This window comes from Loxodonta africana, chromosome 23 (genome assembly GCF_030014295.1).
Source record: "Loxodonta africana isolate mLoxAfr1 chromosome 23, mLoxAfr1.hap2, whole genome shotgun sequence".
NCBI lineage: Eukaryota > Metazoa > Chordata > Mammalia > Proboscidea > Elephantidae > Loxodonta > Loxodonta africana.
In genome coordinates, this window is record NC_087364.1 from 17,212,043 (window position 1) to 17,230,314 (window position 18,272).

At 49.1% G+C, this 18,272-nt stretch overlaps 1 non-coding gene across 1 annotated transcript; it reads left to right on the forward strand.

Annotated features, from left to right (window-relative positions):
- The first annotated feature begins 11,556 nt into the window (after positions 1 to 11,556).
- TRNAG-UCC (transfer RNA glycine (anticodon UCC)) lies at positions 11,557 to 11,627 on the forward strand. The gene has a single exon. It is a non-coding gene; the product is annotated as a tRNA-Gly (tRNA).
- The last annotated feature ends 6,645 nt before the right edge of the window (positions 11,628 to 18,272 follow it).

Consider the following 18,272-nt stretch of genomic DNA (forward strand, 5'->3'; position numbering starts at 1 on the left):
TCAACTCAATGGGAACCGGTTTTTGTACTATTGAAGAAACACCATGTTGGGCTCTGGGTAAAAAGAAGGACAAGGAGACTGTGAAGATAGGCTCTTAACCTTCTGGTCTGGTCTGACAGCTTCCTCGTAGGTTATTGTGAGGCCCAGCTGGTCTTCTGCACAGAAAGCACTTGGAGCAGAGGATTCTCACACGTGGTCAGGCTCTGTAAGGGTTATCACCACACCTGCGCGCCCTCTCTCCATCTCTCTGCAGACTTGGATACCCGTGACCACACCTACACCTGCTCCAGTGGCGCTCAGGTTATTGCTCAGGACTGGCTGGGTGAACATATCAGTTATGACAGATATTGGATATTGCTATGGAACTATTAGTGATTGTCTGGAGGATTGCACACATTTCTAGACTTGATTTAGCCAAAGAAGTAAGAGTCCTACGCAATGTAAAAATGACTGAATTGTGTATAAGAAGTCCGAGACATGCAGAAATGGCAATCAAAGGAAGAGAGATTGAATAGCCCAGGAGAGCAAAATGAAATTGTGAAGACAGACCAGCCTTCTCCAGTCAAAACGGAGGGGAGAATGACAAGAAATGAGAAAAGTGAAATCTGTAGGATTAACTGAACTGAAGAACCAGGCGAGGATCATGCACAGGCTGTAATCGACCCAGAAGACTCCGAGATAGGAAATATGGACGGAAATACGGCAGAGCCAGACACTGGGAGGAATCTTATACACAATGGTGCTTTTCTACTAATTATTAGAATTTTCTACCAAGTGATATGCCACACCAGATCCAGGTTAGCTAGTTATTGTTGTTATTGTTATTACTATTACAACTGCAAGTTATTGGTTGTTCGGTGGTAGGATTCTCGCCTTCCATTCAGGAGACCTGGGTTCGATTCCCGGCCAATGCACCTCATACGTAGCCACCACCTGTCTGCCAGTGGAGGCTGTGTGCTCCTATGATGTTGAACAGTTTTTCTGCAGAGCTTCCAGACTAAGACAGACTAGGAAGAAAGGCCTGGCAATCGATGTCTGAAAATCAGCCAATGAAAACCCTGTGGATCACAAAAGTTTGATTTGCAACCAATCATGGGGATGATGCGGGACCAGGCAGCTCTTTGTTCTGTTGTGCATGGGGTTGCCATGTGTCGGGGGCCAACTCCGTGATGGCTGCTAACAACAACAACAACTGCTACCTCAAGAAGTTCAAGGTCTAATAGGAAAAACATACATAAACAAGTAACAAGAGCCCAGTACATTAATTGCTGCAATGGATATTTGAGTAATTGGCAAAATGACAAATTAGAAGAAACAGCTCTTGGGGACCAGGGGAGGTTCTGGCGAAGAGAGACACGTGAACTGTGTCTTGGAGAATAAGCCGGAGTTCGTGAGGTAGAGGATGAACTGCCTCTGGGGCACTGATGATGGACAAATTCGGCAAGTCACGGAGTGAAGGGATTCCTGTGGAAAGAAGGGACAGTGTGTGAGTCAGATAGAAAAGGAAGACAGTCAGGTAGTTGCCACCACCCATCTGTCAGTTTGTCTTCCTATGGTGGCTTGTACGTTGTTGCCATGCCACTTGTATTCCAAATACCAGCAGGGTTACTCATGGTGGACAGGTTCCAGCAGAGCTTCCAGGCTAAGGCAGACTAGGAAGAAAAGCCTGGAGATATACTTCTGAAAATTAGCCAACGAAAACCCTATGAATGGAGTGTTGGAAGATGAGTCCCCTCGGTTGGAAAGCACTCAGAATACACAGTGGCTGCAACAATGGACCGGATCATGAAGATGGTGCAGGATCAGGCAATGTTTCATTCTGTTGTACGTGGATGGCCTTGAGTCAGAGCCAACTTGAGGGCAACTAACAACAACAAAAGCAGGTGTGCAAAGGCCATGTGTGCTGTGTGGGGGCGTTCAGCCTCTGACACACAGGAACGTGGAGCAATGCTGATCTCTAAGTGGGGCAGTAACAGGACTGGCGTGAGCTCCAGTTAACTTCTGAAGGGCAGAGTTCTCCCCCACCCAAGCGGGGTCACCGAAGCTGTCCCCGGTGGTGTGGCACCCCTGGGGGTCACTCAGAAGGAGCTCTGATGCACAGTGTGATTTCTTATGGGGAAGCAAGAGGCCAGCTGCTGGGCAGCCCGACTATCATTCCTAGAGCTTCCAGGCTTTCCTGGTGTCTTAGTCTGGGTTCTCTAGAGGAGCAAAACCAGTGAAATGTATATAAACATATAGAGAGGTAAATTTACTTCAGGGAAATGGCTCGTGAAATTGTGGGGGCTGGCAAGTCCCAAATCTATAGGTCTGAAGACCTCTGCTGGCTCATGGGGTTGCAGGGACTGATGAACCCAAAGCTGCAGGTTAGGTGGCAGGCTGCAGACCGCTGCAGACTTACATCCCAAGATCCAGAGGTCAGATGATGAGAAGAGTAAAGGATCAAGAGAGAGCAAGCTTTTCCAGAACATTCATTTATATTCTGAAGGCAGGCCACCCTCCTCAGGAAACTCCCCTTTCAACTCATTGGCTGCTCACATCAGATCACGTCATGGAAGGCGATTACATTATACTACATTATGGAAGAACAACCAGTCCAGCGTCTGCCAAGCCACTGAGACTCAGAGCCGAGCCAAGTTGACATATATTAACCATCACACTTGGGGAGACTCCTGGAAGCATCTGTCCTGGAGGCCTTGAAGTATGGAGAAGTCCCAGACATAGTGTTATGGATTGAATTGTGTCCCCCCAAAATACGTGTTGTAAATCCTAGCTTCTATGCCTGTGGCTGTAATCCTATTTGGGAATGGGTTGTCTCTGTTACCTGAATGAAGCTGGATTAGAGTAGGGTGTATTTTGAGTCAATCTATTTTGAGATATAAAAGAGATTAAACAAGCAAGCAAGAGAAGCAGAGATGAGGGAAGAGAGATACCAAGCCACATGAAGATCGCCCAAGAGCAGAAGCTCAAAGACCTTCCTCCAGAGCCGACAGAGGGAGAAAGCCTTCCCGTAGAGCTGAGGCCCTGAATTCAGACTTTCTAGCTTCCTAAACTGTGAGAACATAAATTTGTTTGTTAAATCCACTCGCTTGTGGTATTTCTGTTGTAGCAGCACTAGATAACAAAGACACATGGCTTGAGTCCAGAATCAGATCTCTTGTTCCACTGAAGGACATGGCCTTCTGAACAATGACTGGGTACCCACGCTCTGAGGAGGACTAAGTATTGAGAGATCTGCCATTGGACTTGGGGCCATAAACAGAGTCCAGCCTGAAAGAGCAACTGAACTCCCAGGCTGGGGATGAAAGATGGCCAATTGCTTAAGACACATGGGAGCTCCCAGGCCATGTGGTCCCAGAAGTGCGAGGAGGGAAAGTCCCTTCCCTTGGCTTCAGCAAAGATCTACACAGGAAGGAGCCAGTGGGGTAGTTGTTGAGAAGGGTCTCCATTTGGAGTTGGGCCAATCTAGGTTTGAATTCTATCTCAGCCCCTTACTACCAATATCACCTTACTGAGGAGTCAACCTCCCTGTACCTATTTCCTTTCTGTAAAACAGAAGGACGAGGGCTTTCTTACCTAGTTCTAGTGAAGATTAATTGCAATTTAATGAAATAATCCATATAAAATGCTTAGCATAGAGACTGCCACCAGGTAATCACTCAATGAATGGTAGCTATTACTGACTTGGTGCCCTGGTGGTGCAGTGGTTAAGAACTCGGCTGCTAACCAAAAGGTCAGCAGTTTAAATCCACCAGGTGCTCCTTGGAAACCTTACGGGGCAGTTCTACTCTGTCCTATACAGTCGCTATGAGTTGGGATCGACTAAACAGCAACGGGTTATTACTGACTTGCAGTCCCTGCATGGTATAAATGGTTAACACACTCAGCTTTAACCCAAAGGTTAGAGGTTCAAGTCCACCCAGAGATGCCTCAGAAGAGAGACCTGGTGATATACTTCCGAAAAATCAGCCATAATAAACACTATGAAGTACAGTTTGACTCTGACATACATGGGATCGCCATGAGTCAGAATCAACTCCACCGTAACTGTTTCATTTTTTAATCAGCAGGGAATGTACAGGTGGGTATGGGGTTTGGAATTCAATTGTGATGTTTGTCACTGCCTCTTCTAGACACGGCATTGAGTCCAGACATGGTGTAGAACTCACAGAAACACTGGATTCCGAAGTCTCTTGGTTCCACCACTGGGTGGATATGGGAAATAGATGTGTATGGAAGCCACACAATGATCGAATTCTGATCAATGAGAAGGAGCTAGTCTACAGAGCTAACAGTCTACAGGAACCACAGCCTCATCTACCTTGAGACCAGAAGAACTAGATGGTGCCCAGCTACCACTACCAACCATTCTAATCAGGATCCTGATAGAATGAGGAAAAAAATGTGGAACAGAACCTCAAATTCCTAGAACAAAAACAAAAAGAACCCCAGACCTACTGGACTGGTTGGGACTGGAGGACTCCCTGAGACTATTGCCCTGAGATACTCTTTAAACCTTGAACTGAAACTAACCCCTAAGGTCACCTTGTAGCTAAATAACAAATGAGCTCAAAAAGTAATGAATATCACCGAAAATACTGTACTCCTTTAAAAAAATCATCTATATGAGACCAAATGGTCAACAATAACTTTAAACAAGGATGAGAAGGCAAGGGGGCAGGGAAACTAGATTAATGAAAATGGAACAACCAGAATGGAGATAAAAAGAATGTTCACGCATTGTGAAGAATGTAAATAATGTCATTGAACAACTTCTATAGAAATTGTTGAATGGGAACCTAAAATACTGTGTAAACCTTCACCAAAAACACAATAAAATATTTAAAAAAAAAATTTTTATCAATGAACTTCAGTTGAACATCAGGACTCCTCCAGGGTGGACAGGCTCCTTGAGGGTCAGGGAACATTTCAGATGGGACAGATTCAAGCATGGGGTCAAGGTGGAAAGAGACATGCCCCTTGGGAGGTTGGGCTGATTTGGTCTTTAAGCCCCTCCTAACTGTGAGAAATTGTATTCAAAGCAACCAGAGGCGGGGGCGGGGGGGTGGACTTTGAGCTCAGATGTGCCTTTGGCCAAGTTGGGGCCTCGGTCTTCTCACCATAACATGAAGGATTGAGCTGGATGGTTCCTACAATTCCTTCTGCTCCCAAACCTCATGATTTCGTGTAAGGGTTTGGGAAGAAGAAAAATCATATAAGAATTATAGTTTTTTTCCTGAGTTTTCTATTTAAAAATTTTCCCCCTTTTTAGAAATTGTGGTAAAATATATATAACAAAAAAAAATCAGCCAATTCAACAGTGTCATTGTGTTCATTACGATGTGCAACCATCCCCACTATATTTTCCAAATTATTTTGCCACCATTGAAAGAAACTCAAGGAGCCCTGGTGGCACAGTGGTTAAGGGCTGGGCTGCTAGTCCAAAGGCTGGCAGTTCAAACCCGTCCAGCGGCTCTGTGGGAGACAGACTTGGCTATCCCCTTCCATAAAGATTACAGCTTAGAAAACCCTGTGGGGCAGTTCTACTCTGTCACAGGGGTTGGCTGTGAGTCAAAAACTGACTTGACAGGCCCAACGACAGAAGCTCAGTGTCCCCTAAAGAAAGACCCCTCCTTTCCTCCTCCCTCCACCCCTGGTGATCACTAGTAAACTTTGGTCTCTGTACATTTGACTACTTCATTTAAGTGGGATCACACAATACTTGCCCTTTGCGACTGACATTTCACTCAGCCTCACGTTAGCAGGGTTCAGTTAAGTCGTAGCATGTATCAGGGCTTCATTCCTCTTTCTGGCTGAGCAGTATTTCACTGCATGTAAGGACCACATTTGGTTTATCCGTTCATCTGTTGATGGATATTTATGTTGTTTCCACCTTTTGGTTATTGTAAAAAAGTGCTGCAATGAACACTGGTGTACAGGTCTGCGTTTTCCTTTTAAAGAAAAATTGAAAATCTGCAGAGAATTTTTTTTTGGGGGGGGGAATAACCAATAACATATTTCAGCTAAGTTATTTGTATATTGTTTTCCAGCCTTGATTCTCCTGACATTACTTTTTTAAATATATAATTAGAATTTTTTTATGCCTCTGTTCCTTATAGTCCCTGAACTGTGGGGACAGTCTGTAGGAGACAGCCCACAGACTCAAGAGTAGATCCTGCCTGCTTTCAAAGGATGTTCTCATTGCTCTGCCTATGGCCGCACTGCTCCGAGTCCTGCTCACCCCTGCCCCACCTATTAGGATGGCTCATGGTCAGCCAGCACCTCTCCCACCCCACAGTCCTTCTCAAGCCTGTTTGCATGGCGAGGGGGGGCATGACTCCATCCTCACACAACACCAAGAGGTGATGGAAGCACCTGACGATGGAGAGCTGTTAGAAGTTCACCACACACACCACACACTCACACACTACACGCTCACATATACCACACACCACATGCACACACCACACAACACGACACATACACACCACACATTCATACACACCACTCCCTCACACACACCAGACACTCACAGACCACATACTCACACACATACACACCACACTGACATACCATATACACACGGCACACACTCACATGCCACATACATATACCATACACACATCACACACCCACACACCATAGAAACTCGAACACCACGCCCACAAACAATACACATAGCACATAGACACCACACAGTCACATACATCATACATATACACATCACACACTCACACACACCGGACTCACATCCCACATACACACACCACATACACACCACCAGTCACATCCCACATACATACACCACATACACACCACCAGTCACACCACACACTCACACACCACATACACTCACCACACATTCACACACCACATACACTCACCACACACTCACACACACCACATACACTCACCACACACTCACACACACCACACACTCACACACACCACACACACACCATGTGCCACACCACACATACATACAGACTGACAAACAAACCAGAACTTGGGACAAAATAGCTTCTCCAAAGCAGCTGGCGACAAGCATTAATCTATGGAAGGCGGAAGAACATTTCTCCAGAGAACCAAGCTAGCGCCCTGGCGAGAAGTGGACGAGAAGGAAGATGAAGAGTTAGGAAGTGCCCCTTCATTGCCAGGCACTGTGGGTGCTGTTGCGTCCGCCAAGAGAAGCAGCCAGGTACACCTCCATACACCACTAAGGACAGCCGTGCCTGGAGTCATGCAGGTTAGGGTTCGTAAGTGTGTTCCTGTTTCTCAGCGTGTTCATCTGTAAAACAGGGTAATAATAGCTCCAGACTAACGGCATTATAGTAAGAATTAAATAAGATAACACGTGTCAGTAACTCAGCACACTGTCCAGCTCATACTAAGCCAACCAGTTCCAAGTCACAAGAAAGAGCCAGACTCCTGGAGCTGAGAAGGCTCGTTCCAGGCAAAGGGAAGAGCCAGTGCCAGGCACCTAAGGCCAGACAGCCCCGGGTGCTCCAGGAGGAGAGAGACAGACAGACAGCCCCGGGTGCTCCGGGAGGAGAGAGACAGACAGACAGCCCCGGGTGCTCCGGGAGGAGAGAGACAGACAGACAGCCCCGGGTGCTCCGGGAGGAGAGAGACAGACAGACAGCCCCGGGTGCTCCGGGAGGAGAGAGACAGACAGACAGCCCCGGGTGCTCCGGGAGGAGAGAGACAGACAGACAGCCCCGGGTGTTCCGGGAGGAGAGAGACAGACAGACAGCCCCGGGTGCTCCGGGAGGAGAGAGACAGACAGACAGCCCCGGGTGCTCCAGGAGGAGAGAGACAGACAGACAGACAGCCCCGGGTGCTCCAGGAGGAGAGAGACAGACAGACAGCCCCGGGTGCTCCAGGAGGAGAGAGACAGACAGACAGCCCCGGGTGCTCCGGGAGGAGAGAGACAGACAGACAGCCCCGGGTGCTCCGGGAGGAGAGAGACAGACAGACAGCCCCGGGTGCTCCGGGAGGAGAGAGACAGACAGACAGCCCCGGGTGTTCCGGGAGGAGAGAGACAGACAGACAGCCCCGGGTGCTCCGGGAGGAGAGAGACAGACAGACAGCCCCGGGTGCTCCGGGAGGAGAGAGAGAGACAGACAGACAGCCCCGGGTGCTCCAGGAGGAGAGAGACAGACAGACAGCCCCGGGTGCTCCGGGAGGAGAGAGACAGACAGACAGCCCCGGGTGCTCCGGGAGGAGAGAGACAGACAGACAGCCCCGGGTGCTCCGGGAGGAGAGAGACAGACAGACAGCCCCGGGTGCTCCGGGAGGAGAGAGACAGACAGACAGCCCCGGGTGCTCCGGGAGGAGAGAGACAGACAGACAGTCCCGGGTGCTCCGGGAGGAGAGAGACAGACAGACAGCCCCGGGTGTTCCGGGAGGAGAGAGACAGACAGACAGCCCCGGGTGCTCCAGGAGGAGAGAGAGAGACAGACAGACAGCCCCGGGTGCTCCAGGAGGAGAGAGACAGACAGACAGCCCCGGGTGCTCCAGGAGGAGAGAGACAGACAGACAGCCCCGGGTGCTCCAGGAGGAGAGAGACAGACAGACAGTCCCGGGTGCTGGAGCCCAGAGGGCAGGGAGGGGTGATGGGACAGGAGGCTGGTGAAGGGTCGGGCCCAGAGAGGGCTTTGTAAATGAGGTCAAAAACCGCAAAATAAACCCATTGCTGTCGAGTCCATTCGACTCATCGGGACACTTTAAAGACCAGAGAAGTGTTGCATAGGGTTTCCAAGGCTGTGATCTTTACGGAAGCAGACTGTCACAACTTTCTGCTGCGGAGCGGCTGGTGGATTCAAGCCGCTGACCCTTCGGTTAACAGCCGAGTGCTTAACCACGGAGCCACCACAGTACGACAAACTGACAGACGTGTGGGAAATAATCAGAGAAATTTTTTGCTGCATAGCGTTTTCTGAGTGCACTTTCCTAGCCGTCCCGTTCTTTCCTTTTATTCGGGGTGAATCTTGCCACCAAGATCTCTGAGGCACCAAGGGGGAAATCCTTCAACTGTTTTCTTCAGCTGAGAAACCATCCCCAAACCCCTGCCCATGGAAACTAAACTCGCCTGGGAACCGCAGGGGACCGGGTGTCCACCAGGGGGCGCCCCGGTTTGCGTCGGGGGACGGCAGCAGAGGGGCGGGACACAGCCAGGGCCTGCAGGCCTCGCGCGCAACAGATGCGCGCCCTAGCTCTGGGTGCCCAAGGCGAGGCCGGTGACTCAGCTTCCACGGGGCAAACTGGGCTCCTCCCAGCCCATGCTCTGCAGCCGGGGCTCTGTCTGGGGCTGCGCCCGAGGCCCGGGGCTTGGAGCAGAGCCCGGTGACGGCTCCCCGGCCGCCCGGCGGGCTCTCGCTCAGTGCCAGGGTCGCAGAGGCACTAATGGCTCCGCGGCAGCAAGGCCGGCCCCTCCGGATGCCGCTGGCGAGGAAGCGGCCCTGCCCGCGGATCCCTCGCCCTGGGGCTGGGCTGAGGCCACGCTGTGGTTCCAAGGAGTCTGGCTTCCTCAGCCAATGCCCATTCCACATCCATCCCCGCAGCTCAGCGATTCTCTGCCTCCCCCCCCCCCTCCCCGCCTTAAAAAATTATGGTTCTAAATTTTGTAGCCAGGGGCCCTTAACCTCAACAGGATCTGTCTTTTTCGTTGAGGGTCCTGGAATCAAACACTATTGGAAGCAGTTTTCTAACTTGGCTTTTATCCAGATGTTCTCTGGGGATTGTGGCCACATGTCTACGTTGCCATAACCAGCTCCTTCCCCTTCTCCATCTGGGTCCGGGAAACTTGAAGATAAAGGGCTAGGTTGGACTTCTGAGGAGTCCCTGGGTGGTGCTAATGGTTAACAACAGCTTAACACCCCTGGGATGTTAACAAAAAGATTGGCGGTTCAAGTCCACGAAGAGGTGCCTTGAAAGAAAGGCCTGGCTATCTACTTGCAAAAACATCACCCATTGAAAACCTTATGGAGAACAGTTCTACTCTGACTCACATGGGGGTCACCAGGAGTTTGACTTGCTTGGAGAGTAACTGGTTTGGGCTTCGGAACACTTTCACCTTAAGAAGTGTGGGAGTTTTGATATTCACATTCCCACTTAGGAGAAGTGGAAGTTAAAAAAAAAAAAAAAACCGTTGCCATTGAGTGGACTCTATAGGACAGAGTATAACTGCCCTATAGGGATTTCAAGGCTATAATTAATCTTTAGGGAAGCGGACTGCCATATCTTTTCTCCCGCTGCGTGGCTGGTGGGTTTGAGCCACTGACCCTCCCCCAGGGCTTGACTACTGCGCCACCTGGACTCCTAAGTGGACTTTTACTGAGAGTTATTACACGGGGCATGCTCCGCCCCATACTGAATGTTCACGTTGAATTCTCCTAGCAGCGCATTTACTGATGACTAAGTCAGAGCTCAGAGAGGTTAGGTAACTTACCGAAGCTTACGTCCCTAGCACTGGGCCCACCGCAGACCTGTCAGATTCGGAGCGGGGCTTCTCACGCCTTGCACGCTGCCCATCCTCCGCTCACCCCCCGCTGACAAATGGCCTTGATCCCCTAAGCCCTTACCTAGGCACCCAGTTAAAAAGGAAATTGACAGCTCCCCTTCCCTACTAATGGCAGCGAGGGGTGTGCAAAGGGGGGAGGGGGCGGGGGGGGAGCGTGTCCCGAAGTCACTGACCAACACCCTGATGAGAGGATGCCATCAGTGCGATCGACGTTTCCTCCAATGTCCTGACATTTGTCCAGCTTGTAAAAAAAAAAAAAAAGCTTAGAGGCCCAAATAAATTTTAGCTTCATCATGCCCCCCACCGCCCCATGAGATCTCACATCTCACCTGTAAATCAGTGCACTTCTTGTGCGCGCGCACAGGCTCCTTTCCTCAAAACGCGCGGCCGGAGGAAAACGCCCAGGCGCTGTGCTCTGCCTCCTTCGTTGTTTTTTCAAAGTCGTGAGTCTTTGCTTGGGCTCAGGTAGGATCGTGTGTGGAATCCGATAAATGGGAAGTCTTTGTTGCTCAGCCACTTTTGAAAAGTGTCTATCGTGGAGGCTTTTTTTTTCCTTTTCTTTTCAAGTCTCCTGATTTTCTATGAAACCACTCTTTGCAAGAAAAGGCTTGTTGCAGTTGGACGGAGGCTGGAGGACGCTAGATGGCGCGCAGGGCCGAGGCAGGAAGGAGACGAGGTATCTGCAGACACCCCAGAGTCTCTGGATTTGGTTTGAATTAAGAATGCTCATTCTTAAAGTTGGCTTTTTTTTTCTAAGAAAAGGAAACCTACCATTCTGACCCCACGGGAAAGTCAGCTTTTGTGTGTGTGTGTGGTAATAAGCCGTCTGTAATCTAGGGATCATAATTGAGTGAGGCTGAAATAGTGATAATATTAGAGGGCGATGGTAGTTAAGCGCTCAGCCGCTAAGCGAAAGGTCAGCAGTTCAAACCCACCGGCCGCTCTAGGGATAGATTGAAAACCCTATGGGGCGTTCTACCCTGCCCTGTGGGGTTGCCGTGAGCCGGCATCCACTGGGTGGCAATGCCTTTTTATGCGCAGTGGTGGTTCAGTGGTAGAATTCTCACCTTCCACGTGGGAGACCTGGGTTCGATTCCCGGCCAGTGCACCTCATGCACAGCCTGTCAGTGGAGGCTTGCATGTTGCTATGATGCTGAACAGGTTTCATGGAAGCTTCCAGTCTGAGCCTGACCGACACACGCAGCTCTGTACCCCTCATAATCCAGGGTGGTGGTCAGTAGCGAGGGAAGCTGTCAGTTCCCTCTTAAACTTATGCCAGAACTGAGTGCCCAGGTGGGAGTTTAGGGGGTCAAGGCTGTTTGTCAGTGGAGGAGTGGGGGGAGGAGAGGAAGTATGCAAGGCCTGAGAAGCCCTCTCTTTGGAATCTGATAGTCTTGGGCCGACTACTAGGTGGGTAAGACTAAGACAAGCTAAAAGGTTGAAGGTTTGAGTCCACCCAGAAGTACCTGGAAAGAAAGGCCTGGTAACCTATTTCCAGAATCAGCCAATGAAAATCACAATGAAAAATCACAATGGATCACAGCGGTCCGATCTGCAGTCGATCGTGGGGGCGGCGCAGGACCAGGTAGCGTTTCATTCTGTCGTGCATAGGGTGGCCATGAGTCCAGGGCCAACTCGATGACCGTGACAACAATAACAGCATCAGGAGCTACCAACGTTTACAGGCACCCTCAGTAGCTGTTTCTCTTTCGGATTGTGCACGCTTCCTCTCCGCATTTCCACACTGCCCGGGCCCCCAGGCGCAGCCTCCCCCTCCACAGGCGCTGAGCCGATTTGCACGGCTCTGCTGCATGTACGTGGCTTATCTGCATGCACGTGGCTTATCTGCATGCAGAGGACCGTATCAATTGAGTTTTAGAGCATAATGTTAGAAAAAGAGGGGGCATCCCCACCGGAGCTGAAAAGGTGTTTGTGAGATGGAATGCTTATTATGTCAAACTCTCTCAGCCATGTACCCAGGCGCTTGCGCCCCATTTGATCCAGACTTAATTTAACTTCTGGGTTGGAGCTGTGCAACGTGCAAATATTGCTGTAGAAATCATTCCCATGGATTCTCATTCATTTGTTCTCCTAGGCTATTGCGGGTGGGTGAGAAGGGGGCCTCTAGATTACAGCCTTGTCTCTTTGATCTGGTGGGAGATGTCAAGGGCAGGACAAGAGATCCTTCAAGCTCCTGGACTGCCCTTCATCTGCTGGTTCCTGGATGGTGCAAATGGTTAAGTGCTTGGCTGCTAACCAAAAGGTTGGAGGTTCGAGTCCACCCAGGGGTGCCTCGGAAGAAAGGCCTGGCTATCTACTTCCAAAAAATCAGCTACTGAAAACCCTGTGGAGCATAGTTCTACTCTGACTCACATGGGGTCATCAGGGGTCAGAGTAGATTTGACAGCAAAGGGATTAAAGTCATGCAGGGTCTTAATTTTTTTCCTTTTAAAAAGGTATTTTATTATATTTTTGGTGAAAATATACCCAGCAAAACACACTCCCATTCAACAATTTCTGCAGGTAATGTTCAGTGACATTGGAGGCATTTTTCACATTGTGTCAATATTCTTGTTATTTCTGTTCTAATTGTTTCACTCCTAGTAACTCACTGCCCCTCAGTCTTCTCATCTATACTTTCGAGTAACTGTTGTCCATTTGGTCTCATACAGATAAGTTTTTAAAAGAGTACAGTATTCAAGGGTGTCATTCCTTACTTTTTGAGCTAGCTTGCTATTTAGTTAGGAGATGATTTCAGGGAATAGTTTTGATTCAAGGTTTAAAAAGTATCTCGAGGCAATAGCCTCGGGAGTTCTCCAGTGTCAATGGACCCAGGAAGTCTGGATTGTTTAAGAATTTGAGGTTCTGGTCCACATTTTTCTCCCTTTCTATCAGGATTCATCTGTTATGTTACTTATCAGAATGCTCAGTAGCAGCAGCCAGGCACCATCTAGTTCTTCCGGTCTCAAGGTGGAGAAAGCAGGGGTTCGTGTAAACAACCATTCCTGTAGTTCAGTTCCTTCTCTGATCCTTGGATTTCCTTTTTTCTCTTCTGCTCAGGATGAGTAGAGACCAATAGTTGTATCTTAGATGGCCGCTCACAAGTTTTAAGACCCCAGACGCTACTCACAAAACTAGGAAGTAGAACATGAACTTTAATAAATACGGTAAAACTTGCAAAAGCCGGAAACTGTGTAAAGCAAAAACCTGTCAGAGAAGGAAAACCAAATATTTTCCACTAAAACAAACAATAGGAAAGTGATAAGACTGCACCCTGTCAAGGTGGAAAACTTGGAAGACCTGGAAAAACAAGGCAGTCCCTTTGAGTTTGGGTTCTCACGGGTTGTACTGTGTATTATGCCAATGGACCAAGTTGTCCCATGCCACCATGTGAGTCTTACTTTCTAACGCCAAGTGCTGGGTGTTCTGTTCAGTGGGAAGAGCTGAAGACTGTTGGGATTGCAGAGTCTAACTTCGCCTCTCCCTGTCTATGTTGGATTGTCTCCATCTGTTTGCCCCCTATGTCAGGATTTATCCTTGGCTCTTCTCCACCCTGCTCAGTGCTCCAGAGGTTGATGCCCACGGAGTTCATCTCCTGTCCCAGCTCTTTTGCCGTCTGGCTTCCAGCTGGGCTTCACTCTGGACTGGAGGGAAGAGAAGTCAGGGTAGTATTCCTCTGCTCCTTCCCTGCAGTGGGGGACAGGGGTCCTCTGGGCCACAACTGCTCTTGGGCAGCCCCTGTCCCCAGCCTGTGTCTCTCACTGGTTTGGGATAACACCACTTCCTGCCTTTGCCTGTCAGGCCTCAGGCGGGAACAACTTCACATCCTGTCACCTGGCTTGGTTGGTTGAGGCCTCTCCAGGCCTCTGTAAATAGTCTCTTCATTAAGTTCTCTTTGATCAACCTGCTGAGGTGCCAGGTCTTCCCCACCAGACCTCTGGCCGATTGACAGCCCTACACACCAGGGCTCATACAGGAACCTCTTTCAGCCCCTATTTCCTTCTTTCTAAAATGGGAACATGAATGTCTACCTGACTGGTTGTGTGGGTGGAATGAAATAACTGCCATGAGACAAGAGACATTCAACAAGGATTCACTTTATATATTAGAAGAAAAATTCTAGTTGCCAGCAAAGTGAATGGCACAGGTTAGATCCTTGATAAATGTTTTTACTTATTTATTTTGATTTTTTTTTTTATGACTGGATAGATTGTTGTTGTCACTGTTGGGTGCCATCGAGTTGACTCCAACTCATGGTGACCCCATGAGACAGAGTAGAACTGCCTCATATGGTTGTCTAGGCTGTAATCTTTATGGGAGCAGATCGCCCGGTCTTTCTCCTGCAGAGCCGCTGGGTGGTCCAAACTGCCACCTTTCGGTTAGCAGATGAGCGCACAACCGTTGTGCCACCAGGGCTCCTTACTGGATGGATGGATGGATGGATGGATGGATGGATGGATGGATGGATGGATGGGTGGGTGGGTGGGTGGGTGGGTGGGTGGATGGATGGATGGGTGGATGGATGGATGGATGGATGGATGGATGGATGGATGGATGGATGGATGGATGGATGGGTGGGTGGGTGGGTGGGTGGATGGGTGGATGGGTGGATGTATGGATGGCAAAGCATCTCACAAGGGTTGAACAGTTAGGACTTCGAGCCCCCAGACTTCCCCGATTGCACACACACTGGTTCAAAGCACAGACTCAGGAGCCAGATGGCCTGCCGAATCCCAGGCACTTACAAGCTGTGTGTAACCTTGGACGCATACCTTAATCTGTGCCTCAGTTTCCTCATCTGTTAAGTGTGGACAATGATAGAGCCTTCCTCATGCAGTTGGTGAGAGGATTTTATGAAGTTAATACAAAGAAATTCAGAGGCAGTGGTGGATCAGTGATAGAATTCTTGCCTTTTATGTGGGAGACCGCGGTTCAATTCCCAGGCGATACACCTCGTGCACTGCCACCACCCATCTGTCAGTGGAGGGTTGCATGTTGCTATGAGGCTCAACAGGTTTCAGTGGAGCTAACAGACTAAGTTGGACTAGGAAGAAAGGCCTGGAGATCTACTTCCAAGAATCAGCCAGTGAAAACCCTCTGGATCACAATAGTCTGATCCAAAACTGATCATGGGGATGGTACAGGACTGGGCAGAGTTTCGTCCCTTTGGGTACGGGGTCGCCATGAGTCAGGGGCCAGCTCAAAGGCAGCAAACAACAACGGCAATATGTTTTCGAGGACTCCTAGGATGTAGCAAGGCTTGGTTACCCTCCTTTTTCCTTCTTAGTGGCTCCACCTCCAAAATGAAGTTGCCAAAGTCTGCTTGCCCTTGGTGTGCAGACCAGCATAGCTCCATGACAAAGCAGCAAAGTCCAATGGGAACTGCAGTTGGCAGGGCACACTGGAAGGCAGCAAGCTTTTGAATCTCATTTTCCCTAGTGATAATTTAGCTGTTACTATGTGGCGGCAATTTAGAGCCTGTATGAATAGGGTAGGAGCTGCTGGGTGGTGCAAATGGTTGACATATTCAGCGCTAACGAAAAGGTTGGCAGTTCGAGTCCACCCAGAGGCACCTCAGAAGAAAGACCTGGCTATCTACTTCCAAAAAATCCAGCCATCAAAAACCCAACAGTTCTACTCTGACACACGTGGGGTCGCTATGAGTCAGAACCAACTTGATGGCAACTGATGAGTACAGCTGGTGAAGGAACTGGACTCAACCAAACTCATCAGAGAACAAGCTGGAAGGCCCTGGGCCCCCGGAAGGCCCTGGGCCCCCAGCTCAGAGTCAGCAGAGAGACTTCTGAGATGGTGGGGCAAGGGGACATGTAGGGCTAGATGGCTTTCTCTCCAGCTATTTGGAACCCGTTTAGCCTGGGAAGATGAGGGACAGTGTCTCTGAGCAATCTTTAGGCTCTTGAGGTGGAAGAGTCCTGGGAATCACACCCCCCCGCCCCGCCCCCACTGAAATGTAGCATTGCCCTCTCCGTTCTAGAGCTCCCTGGGGTTGACTGGCATTGGCCATGGATTTTATCGCCCGTACTCTTCAAAAGGGTTTCCTTAGGTGTGACTCAGGGAGCCCTGGTGGTGCAGTGGTTAAGTGCTCGGCAGCTAACCGGAATGTTGGTGATTTGAACCAGCAGGAGAGAGATGTGGCAGTCTGTTTCCATGAAAATTTACAGCCTTAGAAACCCTATGGGACAGTTCTACTCTGTCCTACAGTGTCACTATGAGTTGGAATCGACTTGGCGGCAATGGGTTTGGGCAGATGTGACTCTTAGATGTGAGCTCTGTGAGGTTGGAGATCCCGCCCACCTTGTTCATCATGGATGCTCAGGGCTTTATGTTCTGCCTGCTGTCAGGTAGGTGCCAGCGAATGTTTGTTCAGGTTGCTGTTGCAGAAGGAGAGAAGAGTTAGTTATGACTACCCCGCTGTCCCACCACCCGTCTGTCAGTCTGTCGTACAGTGGTGGCCTGTATGTTGCTGTGATGCTGGAAGCTATGCCGCCAGTATCTCAAATACCAGCAGGGTCATCCATGGTGGACAGGTTTCAGCAGAGCTTGCAGACTAAGGCAGACTAGGAAGAAAGGTCTGGCACTCTACTTCTGAAAATTAGCCAGTGGACGCCCTATGGATCACAACAGAACGTTGTTGGACACGTTTGCTTTGGATACGTCATCAGGAGGGATTAATCACTAGAGGAGGACGTCACGTTTGGTGAAGTAAAGGTCGAGGGAGACCTTCAGTGAGATGTATGGGCATGACAGCTGCTATGATGGATGGAAACACGCCGGCGATTGTGAGAACAACGTTTACTTTCATTGCACATAAGGTCACGATGAGTCAGAGTCAACTTGGTGACAAAACCAAACAAACCAAACCTGTTGCCGTGGAGTCGATTCCAACTCATAGTGACCCTATAGGACAGAGTAGAACTGCCCCATAGAGCTTCCAAGGAGCAGCTAGTGGATTTGAACTGCCCACTTCAAGTTAGCAGCTGTAGTACTTAATCACTATGCCACTGCAGTTATCTATTTATCACCTACCTACCTACCTACCTATCATCCCACAGCCAGGCCTCTTGTGGGTTTCTAGTAGTGACGGTGGGACCACTTTGCAGATGAAACTCTTTTTAACGTTATCTCAGCGTTTTATTAACTTAATCTCCTGGGATAAGTTCTATAATGACCCCTGTCGCCTAAAATCAGCACCACTGTGCTTAGAATTACTGGAACATCTAAAACCAAAACAAACAAACAAAATCAGGTCAGTTCCTACTCACGGTAACCCCACGTGTGTCCAAGTAGAACTGTGCAGGGTTTTCAATGGCTGTGATATTCTGGAAGATCACCAGGCCTTTTTCTGGAGGCACCTCCACATGGATTCAAACCACCAACCTTACAGTTAGCAGCTGAGTTTACCTTAACCATCCGCACTACCGGGGGACTGAACCATCTAGTGTGCGTCAGATAAGGACTGGGTCCCCTCTCACCTGCTTCTATGTAGAAATCCTTTTGAATGCTTTAAACTTTCTTCATTATTTCTATTTTCCATTTCTTCCTTTTCATAGACCATTTATAATTTTTCCATGCCTTTCCAAAATTACATTCTTAGAAGGAAGATTTCTTGGCTATTAAATTCTTTTTGATGCAAACGCACATCAATAATGTTAGAGCTTTTCTTTGTTTTGTTTTAAAATGACATTTTATTGCTAAAGCATGCTTAACTTAACATATAATCCTACCTCCTGTG